The sequence below is a fragment of the Diabrotica virgifera genome, chromosome 3 (genome assembly GCF_917563875.1).
Source record: "Diabrotica virgifera virgifera chromosome 3, PGI_DIABVI_V3a".
NCBI classification, from domain to species: Eukaryota; Metazoa; Arthropoda; class Insecta; order Coleoptera; family Chrysomelidae; genus Diabrotica; species Diabrotica virgifera.
This window is the reverse complement of record NC_065445.1, coordinates 105,889,753-105,901,765: the sequence shown is the minus strand read 5'-3', so window position 1 is coordinate 105,901,765 and position 12,013 is coordinate 105,889,753. Positions and strand designations below refer to the sequence as shown.

The window sequence follows — 12,013 nt, the reverse complement described above, 5'->3', positions numbered from 1 at the left end:
ATGAAATACTTAGGAGTCTGGATTTCGGAAGATCTAAATCCGAAATCAAAAATTCGATCAAGAATAGAGCAATCAAGAGCAGCCTTTTTGAAGATGAGGAAATTTCTGAGTAACTGAAGACTCAATCTGCAAATCCGATATCGGATGGTAAAATAATATATCCAATCTATTCTTCTTTATGGTGTCGAAGCTTGGACTCTTAATGTTGACCTAATGAGAAAGCTAGAAGCTTTTGAGACGTGGCTTTTTAGAAAAATTTTGAAAATACCGTAGACCGTAGACCGATCATATTACGAACGAATGGTGTTGCACAGGATGGGAAGAGACAGAGAACTTTTGACCACCACTAAAAAGAGAAAAACAGTATATTTGGGGCACATACTTAGAAATTAAGTACGAGTTGTTACAGCTGATTATGAAGGGTAAAATCGAAGGAAAAAGGGGTCCTGGTAGACGACAAATATCCTGGCTGAAAATCATTCGCAACTGGACCGGGTTAAATACACAGACGCTTTTCAGAAAAGCAGAAGATAGAGAAGAATTTGCAATGGTTATAGCCAACCTTCATTAGTGGAGTCGGCACTAAAAGAAGAAGAAGTTGTTAAAAAATATTAATATAGCGACATGTTTAATTTGAGTATACAAGATTGGTCGAAACTCTGAATGAGTATTGAGTTTTCTTTAATAGAACACCCTGTATTTTAGTATTGTAATGTAATGATATACTATTCTGGAAGTGTAGAAGATGACGTACATTATAGGAATGGAGTTGGCATATTTATAACATCTAAATATAAGAAATATGTGAAAAATTTTGTACCTGTGAATGACAGACTAGCGATACTCCAATTAAATAGTAAACCATTTAATGTCAATGTTATCCAGATATATGCCCCTACTTCAGAAAAGAAATATGACAATGATGTTGAATCATTCTATAGTCAATTAAAACGGACACTTAACAATCTAAAAAGGAACGAAATCACATATATTATTGGAGATTTTAACGCGAAAATTGGTCAAGGACGAAGATCTGACCTGGTAGGTGAATATGGACTAGGGGAGAGCAATGAAAGAGGCGATAGATTATACCAGTTCTGTCAAGAACATGACATGATAATCGCAAATACATGGTTCAAATTACACAAAAGAAGATTATACACATGGAAGGGACCAGGAGATAACTCACTTCATATAATTAGAAATCAGATAGATTATATTCTAGTAAACAAGAGATTTAAGAATGGTGTCAAGAGATCAACGACATATCCTGGTGCAAATATCGGTTCAGACCATAACTCTCTAATAACTAACATCCAAGTGAAGCTCAAAAAAGTCGAAGAAAGCCCCAAAACACCAAAATTACATATCTCAGCATCCAACAAAACGCTAATAGAAAATGACCTGAATAATCAGCTAAAGAATTCAACAAAGGAAAACAATACAGAAAAATGGAACACGTTTAAAGATCTTACCTGGAAAGTAATGGAAAAATATACAACAACGATGCAGAGGCACAAAAAACAACAATGGATGACTGATAAAATCCTGGAATTGATGGAGCAGAGAAGAAAACTAAAAGATAACAAGACAAAGAAAAACAGAAACTAATTAAACAAAAAATAAAGGTAGCTAAAGAAAAATGGATGGAGGATAAATGCAAGGAATTAGAAAAGTTGAATGAAAAACATGATACGTTTAATATGTTTAAAAAAGTTAGAGAAGTAACTGGTCTTTATCATAAGAAAACTCCACATAAGTACTATAACGGATTCGTCGGGAAAAATAGACGAACACGAAATTCGAACTACCTGGTATAATTATATAAATGAACTTTATAATGATGATAAACCCGAAGAACTGGAGACTTTAGATGAAGGTGAAGGACCAGAAATACTAAAATCAGAAATACTACATGCTATAAAATTGGCAAAAAACAAGAAAGCCGTTGGTCCTGACAACATACCTACAGAAATGTTAAAGCTCGTAAATGAGGAAAACATTGGAATACTAGTCAAACTTTTCAATGATGTTTATTCGACTGGTGATATCCCTGAAGATTGTTAAAGTCCGAATTCATAAGCCTACCAAAAAAACAACGTCCGAAAAACTGTAGCGATTATAGAATGATAAGCCTTATGAGCCACACTTTGAAAATCTTTCTACGTATCATCCACAGTAGAATCAGAGATAAATGTGAAGATCAGGATAAAACACAATTTGGCTTCAGAAATGGACTGGGAACCCGGGACGCACTCTTTGCACTAAATGTATTATTGCAGAAATGCCGAGATCAAAGGAAAGACGTCTTTGTTGTATTTATTGACTATGAGAAGGCCTTTGATCGAGAACAACATCACAAATTAATTAAAATATTAAAGGATAAAGGAGTTGATAGTCAAGGTGTACGAATCATAGAAAAATTATACTGGCGTCAAAGAGCGAGAGCTTGCATAAATGGAAAATCAACAGAAATATGCAAAATACAGAAGGACGCAGAGGAATTGGTAGAAAGCAAGCCTCTTGGTTGAAGAATATCCGGGAGTGGACAGGAATAAAGAAAGCAGAACAACTATTTAGAACAGCTCGAGACAGAGACAGTTTCGCTATGTTAATCGCCAACGTCAAGGGGACTTGATAGGGCACGTTAAGAAGAAGAAGAATGTAATGATATTTTATGGTACTTTTTTATTTCTTAAGCATTCCCTATATGTACCTAAATGCTTTAATTTGTGAGTTATTTGTGATTCTATAAGTCAAACATTAATTGCAACAAAAATTACGTGAAATTTTATTAGGTTGGCCGTGAAAATATTTATTCAAAAATATTTTTTCGAAAATAAATACATATTAATCTAGAACGATCCTTAATTTATCAATATTGGATGAGATATCAAAATACCTACGTAGCAAAGATTGTTTTTTCTTTGGCCCTTGGGAGCTATGAACATTTAGCGAGCACCATATCTTAAACTAAAAACTAACTAGCACCAAAATTATGACCGACCCAAAAAATACTACCAAGGATGAGAAAAGGAAAAACACTTTTTACACCCAGGGATCGATCAGGGTGACTAATCACATAATAGGTAGGCAACGGAGGCAAGGGATATTATAACCAGGAAAAAAACAAAGGTTACTCAAAGCTAATCCTAATCCAAAGTTTTAATTTACAAGACTTGAGAAAATCTAAAATAATATTAAAAATTGATATTTTATTTAGAGCCAGTAAATTCATGAGATTGTAAAGGGGGAAAAGGTTTTCTTGCATTAGCTGAATGTATAGTTTATTTCTATGTATGTTATACTTGTTACATGCGATAAAAATGTGATTTAAATCACTTGGTATATTACACATTTCATATAAATCAGACTCTATCAAACCAAGTTTGAACAAGTGAGACGGGAAGTAAAGATTGTTGGTGCGTAAAATATTAATAAAACATACAATATTCTACCTAGTTGGCTATGACTTTGACACTAAACTTGGTTAAACATTTGACATTATACTTTTATAGTTCTTGCTTTGTTACCATTACTAATATGAATTTTTCCAATGAGGAACTGCTTAATATGGTTTTTGTGTTAGGAGAGTATAACAAAAATGTGCTACTAGCCATAAAAATTTATCATCTGCAATTCCCTGATAAACGACAACCTAGAAGAGAAACTTTTCAAAGTTTACTAAAACGATTTCGACGGACTAGACACTTACGAGAACGGTCGTACTAATATGCAGATCCTCAGTGACACTTAAGAATACATTTAATCCGTTTTATTCATTTATGTTTTGTTCGACCAGATTTCTTATATTCTAAGTGTCCAGTCCGTTAAAACCGTTCTAGGAAACTTCGAAAAGCTTCTCTTCCTGGTTGTCGTATATCAGAGAATTGCTGAAGACAAATTTTTATTGCTATACTTTATTTCACGTTAAGAATGGAACGTTGGGTTTATGCAGAAAAGTGTTACCAAACCTCTTAGACACGTCTTGCTATTAGACTGTCGTTATACGGTTCATTTCAATCAGACGGCGTGGCATCGGCGCGCTTCTATCCTTCATAAGAAATACGTAGCCCTATTTCTGTAACGTCTCATTCTTAATGTGAAACGGTCTATAGTAGCACATTTTGTTATACTCTCCTAGCACTAAAACCATATTAATCAGTTCCTCATTAGAAAAATGCATATACCCTATTCCACGAACATACGCCTGTTTTGGATTACTTCGACAACGAATATTTTACTGTGCAAAATAAGAAGAATGAAAGTAAATTGCAAATTATATTATTGTTTATTTAAATAATTATTAGCGCCATTTACTTTCGTACTTCTTATGTTGCACAGTAAAATATTCGTTGTCGAAGTAATCCAAAACAGGCGTATGTTCGTGGAATGGCCCATATTAGTAATGGTAACAAAGCAATTGGAACTATAAAAATAGTATAATATCAAATGTTTAAGCAAGTTTGGTCAGTTAAGTATCAAAGTAATAGCCAACTAGGTAAAATATTGTATGTTTTATTAATATTTTACGCACCAACAATTTTAACTACGTAGGTATTTTGTAATGTTATTCAATATTAACAAATTAAGGATCAGTCTACATTAATATGTATTTATTTCCGAAAAATTATTTTTGATTGAATATTTTCACGGCCAACCTAATACAAATTCACGTAATAGTTGTTGCAATTAATGTTTGGCTTAAAGAATCACGAATCACTCACAAATTAAAGCAGGTAGGTATAAGGAATGCTTAAGAGATAAAAAAGTACAATAAAATATCATTTCATTACAATACTAAAATACAGGGTGTTTTTCCGAGTTTCGACCAACCCTGTATACTAAAATTAAACATTTCGCTATATTAATAATTTTTAACAATAGTAGACTATATTAAAAATGATAAAAGGTAAAGGAGACAATTCAATTTTTCACATGTAAAAAATATTATATTTTTTACTGTATTAAATCCGTAATTACAACCCTTAATTTTAAATAACTCTTAAGCCAACCCTGTCCTGTCCAGTAGTACCTAATTCATCCCTACTTAATTCCATCCCTTCCAATATTGACAAAATTATATTTGGACATTTGCGACAGAAAAAAACCTCTCTTCCAGTAGGTCCAGTACTGCCCGTTGAAGCGTTTAGTTGTATATCGAGTGCCACTCACCTCGCGTTGAGGGTACATTCGCTCTCATTGCTGCTATTACCCAAAACATACGAACCGGTTGTGTTACCCCATACGTCACACCAGGCGCGGATCTAGAAATTCATAATAGGGGGGCTGGACTTTCCGAAAATGTTATTATTATATTATTATCCAGATTTAGCCATACGGCTCGCGCTCCCCCTAAGGCTCTGAGTTGCGATCCCAGTATAGCTTGTAGTTGTCGTTTTCAAGCATTTAGTCAGAGATGTATTGATAACAAGGGAGATGGTCGGTTTGGAGAAGTTCCACTTTACTGGTAAATTCCTGGTGAATAATCTTTCCTCTGCTTCGGCAAATATCCTTCCTGATACCAACCAGTAGTTCGACTCATCCAGGTTTGCATTTTCTTGCTTAGAAAAGTGGTTTATGCTCATTGCTTTTTCCATCAGTTTAAGCCGCGCTGTTTCATCTAACGCCCAAATTGCGCGATTTAAAGTAGATATCTCGGCTTGCGTCTGAAAATAGGTTTTTAAATTAGCAACCAGCTTTTCTATTTGCTTGCCTATACACATAAGTCCTCTTCCTCCTGGATACCGCGGTAACGTTGTTCTCTCTACTGCACTCAATGAATTGAGCTCTGGTGCTACTATCTCTATCCTATCTCTATCTATCCTATCTCTTTCCGTGCTACCGAGCCCTATGTGACTTAGTATGCTGGAGTATCTTCCAAAAATAAAATTTTCGTGTATATCTGGTCGATGAAAGTGGTACAGCTTTCAGCATGGTCTATACAGATGTTCATTCAGACCCAACTATTTTATGTTCTAGAAGTTTCTTCGGAATGACTCGAGTAGTAGAGAGAATAATAGGTAGGTATTGTTTCGGTACTTCCAAATCTCCGTACTTGGCTTTCTTTTCATTAAATTTGACACGCAGATTTATTGTTGTTAGGTATCGCCACATTAATTAGTTTTTTGTATCATGAATTTATTAACGAATGAGATCTGTTCTATTATATGCCACTGTTTAGTCTGCTGTCCCAGTAATTGTAATTCTCAAGCATGCTCTCATGAACGTATTTATAATACTTATGGGAAATAAGCCACAATTTTACTAAAAAAAAATGATTTTATTAACGTTTCGACGCCCAAATCGGGTGTCGTTGTCAAAATACAAAACAGATTAATGTTTTTTGTAGTTTGACAACCACACCCGATTTGGGCGTCGAAACGTTAATAAAATTATTTTTTTAGCAAAATTGTGGCTTATTTCCCATCAAAACTAGTTAATTGCAAAAATGCCACAAGGAAATAGCTTCAGAACAACATTATAATATGGGAGATGGTTGGTTTGGAGAAGTCCCACTTTGATACCTTATCTGATATACTGATATATCTGATTTGATATACCTGATCACTTACTGAAGGATCTTTCCCACTGAGTCATGCCATTCCTTATTCAATTGCAACAAACGCCTGGCATCCCCCGTTAAGATATTGGATAGTTTCTTGGGATTGACATCCATATCAGAAATTGTCGTTTTGGATCTGATTGTCTTTAAATACCGCTAACTTTGCTACACCCAAACCGAATTATAACAGTGAATCAACTGTATTGAATGTTCCCATGTTGCCACATAGACTCGACCGTTGTGTGAATGCATTCGGACATTGTATAAAATGTGGAAAACATATTGTTGCATAAATTAATAATTCAAATCAAACATTCTGCGTAAAACAGTTACACAAAATGATAATTTATAGCAGTAATGTTCCTTTGCTTACGTCGGGACAATTTTAAAACTGTAAAAAAATAATATTTAGAGACTAAGTACAATAGGGGGGTCTAAAGCCCCGTTGACCCCCCTCTGTATCCGCGCCTGCGTCACACCAATATTATCGTTTTGGACCTTTATATCTGGGTTCCAGTGAGGTGAAACAACCGCTGTTTACTTTAAAAGTACTCGTGAATCCGCGAATCGTGCACGAGTCCCTGATTAGTCAAAACGTGAGTGATCTCATACATATGTTTAACCAAAACGCGAACGGCCGAACTGGTCCACGTGTGTAAAAACCGCGAGCAGTGAAAAGTTGAAGAAGTCCTTGTAAGAGTGTTATAAACATATGTATAATATTGTCTGTTGATCATCATCATAAGTGGCTCGACAATCCGTTGTGGATCTTGGCCTGCTCGCAGAGAAATCGCCACTCCTGTCGATTCTTGGCAACTTCCCTCCATCTTCTGACCCCTAGAATCTTTAGGTCTTCTTCCACATCATCAATCCATCTTCCTCGTGGTCCTCCTCTACTTCTTGTGCCCTCTGGTTTTGAAAAAGTTAATTTCTTAGTGTATTCGTGAGCTGGCATTCTAGCAATGTGTCCAGCCCATCTAAGTCTCTGCACTTTAACGAATTTTACAATATCTGGATCGGTGTATAACTCTATAACTGATACAGTTCAAAGTTGTATCTTCGATGCCATAGCTCATTTTCATTTACGGCCCCAAAAATCTTTCTGATTATCTGTTGATATAAACCCTTATAAATTCCCATTTAAACTAGCAAATATACCCCTAAAACATACAGTCCGCAAAATTCTGAAATTACTAACAATTTCACATATGTACATGCTTATTCGTACAGAGACTTTAAAGGTAAAGAACGGTGTTATAGTGTAGCTGCTTGGTGATTTGCCGATTAAGAATTACGTAGATGTGTATGTATATTTCGTGTTTCTTCAATCCTCAATCAACAAATGGCATAACTACCGCCTCTGTGTCATGTTCTCAGTTGGTTCGTGAAAGTAAATTTAGTTATTCATTATCCAAACCTATTCTATATATCCACAGAATATACCTTATTAGCCATTGGATCGGTCCGTGTTAGGGATGAGGATTTCCCCACCCAGTCTGTTTTGTGTTGAATGAAAACGAACTCACGCTTAAAGTGTTAGATGGACAACATGCTTTAGCATGCAAAAGAAGCAATTGGACTTCGTAATCGTAAGTACTAGGTTTTCACCCAACGTGACCGCAATCCTGAAGCAAAACAACACGCACAGGAGAGAGATAATTGGACAGAAATAGTCAAACAATTACATGACGCCACTATACCCTTACGAAGGAGAAAAGATAGAGGAAGACCGCAAATAGAACTGGAAGTCGATATTTGAATTCTTCGTGTAACTTTGCGTCGATTGATATATGATTTAACTAATTTTGAATCATGTTTGCCAAACTTCCATCATAATTTATAAATGATATCAAAACCGGAACTAAATACTCGAGCACGAATATAAAAGGAGCAAACCCTTTTAACCGGAAGTATATATTTATTCCCGTCTTACTAAGGCGCGTCGAATAATATATCGCTTGTACTATTTCGGCGACTTTAAAACAGTAGTTCCGAATGCAACTTTAAAACTTTGGGTCATAAGCTGTCAATCGACACCTCATTTGTCGTTCTATCTGGTCTAATGACGGATTGAATAACATATTGAAACGGATATGACGGATTGAAAACAATAAGAAGTTTTATATTACAAAGCAACGAATAATAGCAGGTTAAAATTTAGAAAGGATGGTAAATTAAATGACAAACAGTTCTGCTGCAGTAAAAACCATTACAGAAGGAAAGGAAAGGTAGACTGCCAAAAAGATTAAACTGATGTTGATCACACTGTGATTAAACTAAATCACAGAATAGAAAAGAATGGAAGTCTGACAATGGGACATGGGCTTTGTAATTTAAGTATTATTCACAATAAAAACGTCAATAATGAAACGTCAATAAAATAATGTTTCAACTTTAATTGTGGCTTATTTCTCAAGTAGAATAGTAAATTACATAAATGCCACAAAGAAATAGCTTCAGAACATTATTATTCACAGTTTTGTTTTATTGCTTGATATGAAATTGTAATTTTCAGCCTTCAAGATCCGCTGGCTAACTAAATAAGTAAAATACAGAATTATTATTTCTAAAACACTATAAAATCTAAATAAATTCGATGACAAAATAACATTATAAATAAATAAAAACATTAAGATACTATCCCTAAATAAATTTACGAGGAACGATACTGATTTTTCAGAAAGAATAATCTTCAATGATAAACATTTGAATTAGTGTTGATTGTTGTCTAGAGATTTTTGATAGGTAAATATGCTGCTACAATTTTCCATAAAATTTATTTTTATACCAAATAATTAAATTACAATTACAATTTGATAAAAAATTCAAGCTTACCTCTTCGTATTCACATTTTCATACACTGTTTTATAATATGCTTCACTGTGTGTAGATAACTCTGTACTGTTTTAGTTTTAACTGTTTGTATTGTTGCTGGCAGCATGCTGCGGCCTCCGATTTCTGACTAGCATGAGGAATTGAGGAATGGGAATGACCGAATGACGCATCGGCATGACGGCTGCGTAAACGGCGACTAAATTGACTGATAAAAATAATAATCCCAGGAAAACGATTTCAAAATGTTACGCAATATATCCAATGATTGCAGAACATTGTTTCAAATTTTGATATAAAATAAAAAATAATTCTGATTTTTAACAAAAAATATTCTTGATAAAAATCACATAAAAGTTTGATTACTATTATTATTAAGAGGATCGGTACGTATTTTCGGCTGCAATGCTATTCAAATGGGGATTCATTTTTTTCGAATCCTGAGAAAACTAATAAGTATTTTTCAAAAATTTAAACGCAGAATGAAAGATTACGTTATTAGCGAGGGCCGAAAGTCCCTGAGAACTTCTATGTTTATTTTAATAAGTTACAGGGGTGAAAATTTAAGAGAAAATGTAGTGTGATTTTTAATTTCAAATATCTCATTCGAAAGAAACTTCTTATACAGGGTGTCTGCGTAACTTGGAACCATATGGGAAACTTTTTTAATATCAATTTTACGAAAAAAAGTCATTCTTTATAAAATGCTCTGCATAGTCTAAAACCTAAGATACAATCATCAGATATCAAATTTTGTCAACAGTATACGAGGTAGTCAAAAACTATGAATTTCGCTCAAGAGCAAACTACCTTTATATTTCAAAATATCAAAAAATTTTATTATGAAAAGTTATTTGTAATTAAAAACCATATTCAAATATGCAATAACAGCCTTCTATTTGAAAAAAAAATTTGAAATTTTCCTAAATTACCGATTCCGAACATCATTTTTATTTATTAGACATGTAATAACTCTTTTATTAATAATTTTAGGAAAAAAAGTTATTCTTCATAAAAATATGTGCATGGTCTAAACCTCAAGATGCAACCATCAGTTATCCAAGTTTGTTAATTTTATACGAGGTGTGTCAAATAATATGAATTTAGAAATAATTTAGAAATTCTTTCTTTCTTAGACACACCTCGTATAAAATTAACAAACTTGGATAACTGATGGTTGCATCTTGAGGTTTAGACCATGCACAGATTTTTATGAAGAATAACTTTTTTCCTAAAATTATTAATAACAGTGTTATTACATGTCTAATAAATAAAAATGATGTTCGGATTCGGTAATTTAGGAAAATTTCAGAATTTTTTTTTCAAGTAGAAGGCTGTTATTGCATATTTGAATATGGTTTTTAATTACAAATAACTTTTCATAATAAATTTTTTGGATATTTTGAAATATAAAGGTAGTTTGCTCTTGAGCGAAATTCATATTTTTTGACATACCTCGGATACTGTTGACAAAATTTGATATCTGATGATTTCATCTTAGGTTTTACACTGGGCAGAGCACTTTATAAAGAATGACTTTTTTTCGTAAAATTGATATTAAAAAAGTTTCCCATATGGTTCCAAGTTACGCAGACACCCTGTATATTCTAAGGGACTTTCGGCCCTCGATAATAATTTAATCTTTCATTTTGTGTTTAAATTTTTTAAAAATGTTTATTAGTTTTTTCAGGATTCGAAAAAAATGGACACCATGTCCGTGGAAATCGAACATTCGCTATCTTTGTCATACAACGCACCCATTCGAATATAAATGACAAGACTCAAGACAGTGACAAGTAGAGATGTGTCCGACCCGCTATTTTGATATAGCAGTTCATTCTGCTACTGCTTTTTAACGCTTTTACGATGATAATAAAATCAATCAAAGAGTTGTTTATTAAATAGTATTGATAGTGTATTTGAAAAATAATAATTGATTTAAGGCGTACAATTAATAAAAAGTTATTTATTGTTTATATATTATTTATGGAAAATCCAAGTATTTCAAGTCATTAAAGTTCAAATAAAAGTATTATTTTATAAGAGTTTGTTCCGATAACCGTAAATGGGTACGAGTTTAGCTATAAAGTAAAGTGCTCATGGTGGCATAAAATGTAGTAAATGCTAATGCTTCAAGTACGTACTACATTTTTGAAGATTTCACTACACTTAAAAAGTATTTGCTTTTCTCCGTAGTAATCGCTACTATTTACCAGCCTACATAGAAGAATGTACTACGCTTTTGAAGTATGTGCTTGTTTAGTAGTATTTTGCTTCAGTTTAGGTGAAGTTGGTGGGTGGACGTCTTCGGCGTAGGTATTTTTTTGTTACAATACGGCAGCATTTATCAATGTGTGTCATAGAAAAATTTACAAACTAAGAAGAAGATTCTTAATTTTTGAGGTCATTCTTTTATCAAATAAAATTTAATAATTGTGAAGAAGATTAACAAATAACAATTGTTCATTTTTATCCTCGCGTAACTCTTTTGTCGCTTCGGATCTGATTCACTCATTTTTACTCATGTACAATTCTAATAATTTGGTACGTAAACATGTAAATTCACAAATCACAAGCACATGGAAAACTAATTCCATCACGATTGGTGTAATGCAG

The 12,013-nt window shown here is 33.4% G+C and overlaps 2 protein-coding genes across 3 annotated transcripts in view; both read right to left on the bottom strand.

The window, feature by feature from the left end:
• LOC126882004 (ankyrin-1-like) overlaps positions 1 to 9,607 on the bottom strand; it is a 93,948-nt gene extending 84,341 nt beyond the window's left edge. Inside the window, exon 1 of one of the 2 annotated variants that reach the window (XR_007697077.1) lies at positions 9,401 to 9,564. The gene's annotated coding sequence lies outside the window, so the exon portion shown is untranslated. Of the gene's footprint in view, positions 1 to 9,400 lie in introns of both variants that reach the window. The other variant, XM_050646775.1, reaches the window with a different exon arrangement.
• The window catches only part of LOC126881999 (intraflagellar transport protein 140 homolog), a 335,998-nt gene that overhangs the window by 258,530 nt on the left and 65,455 nt on the right, over positions 1 to 12,013 (bottom strand). The window lies entirely within an intron of this gene.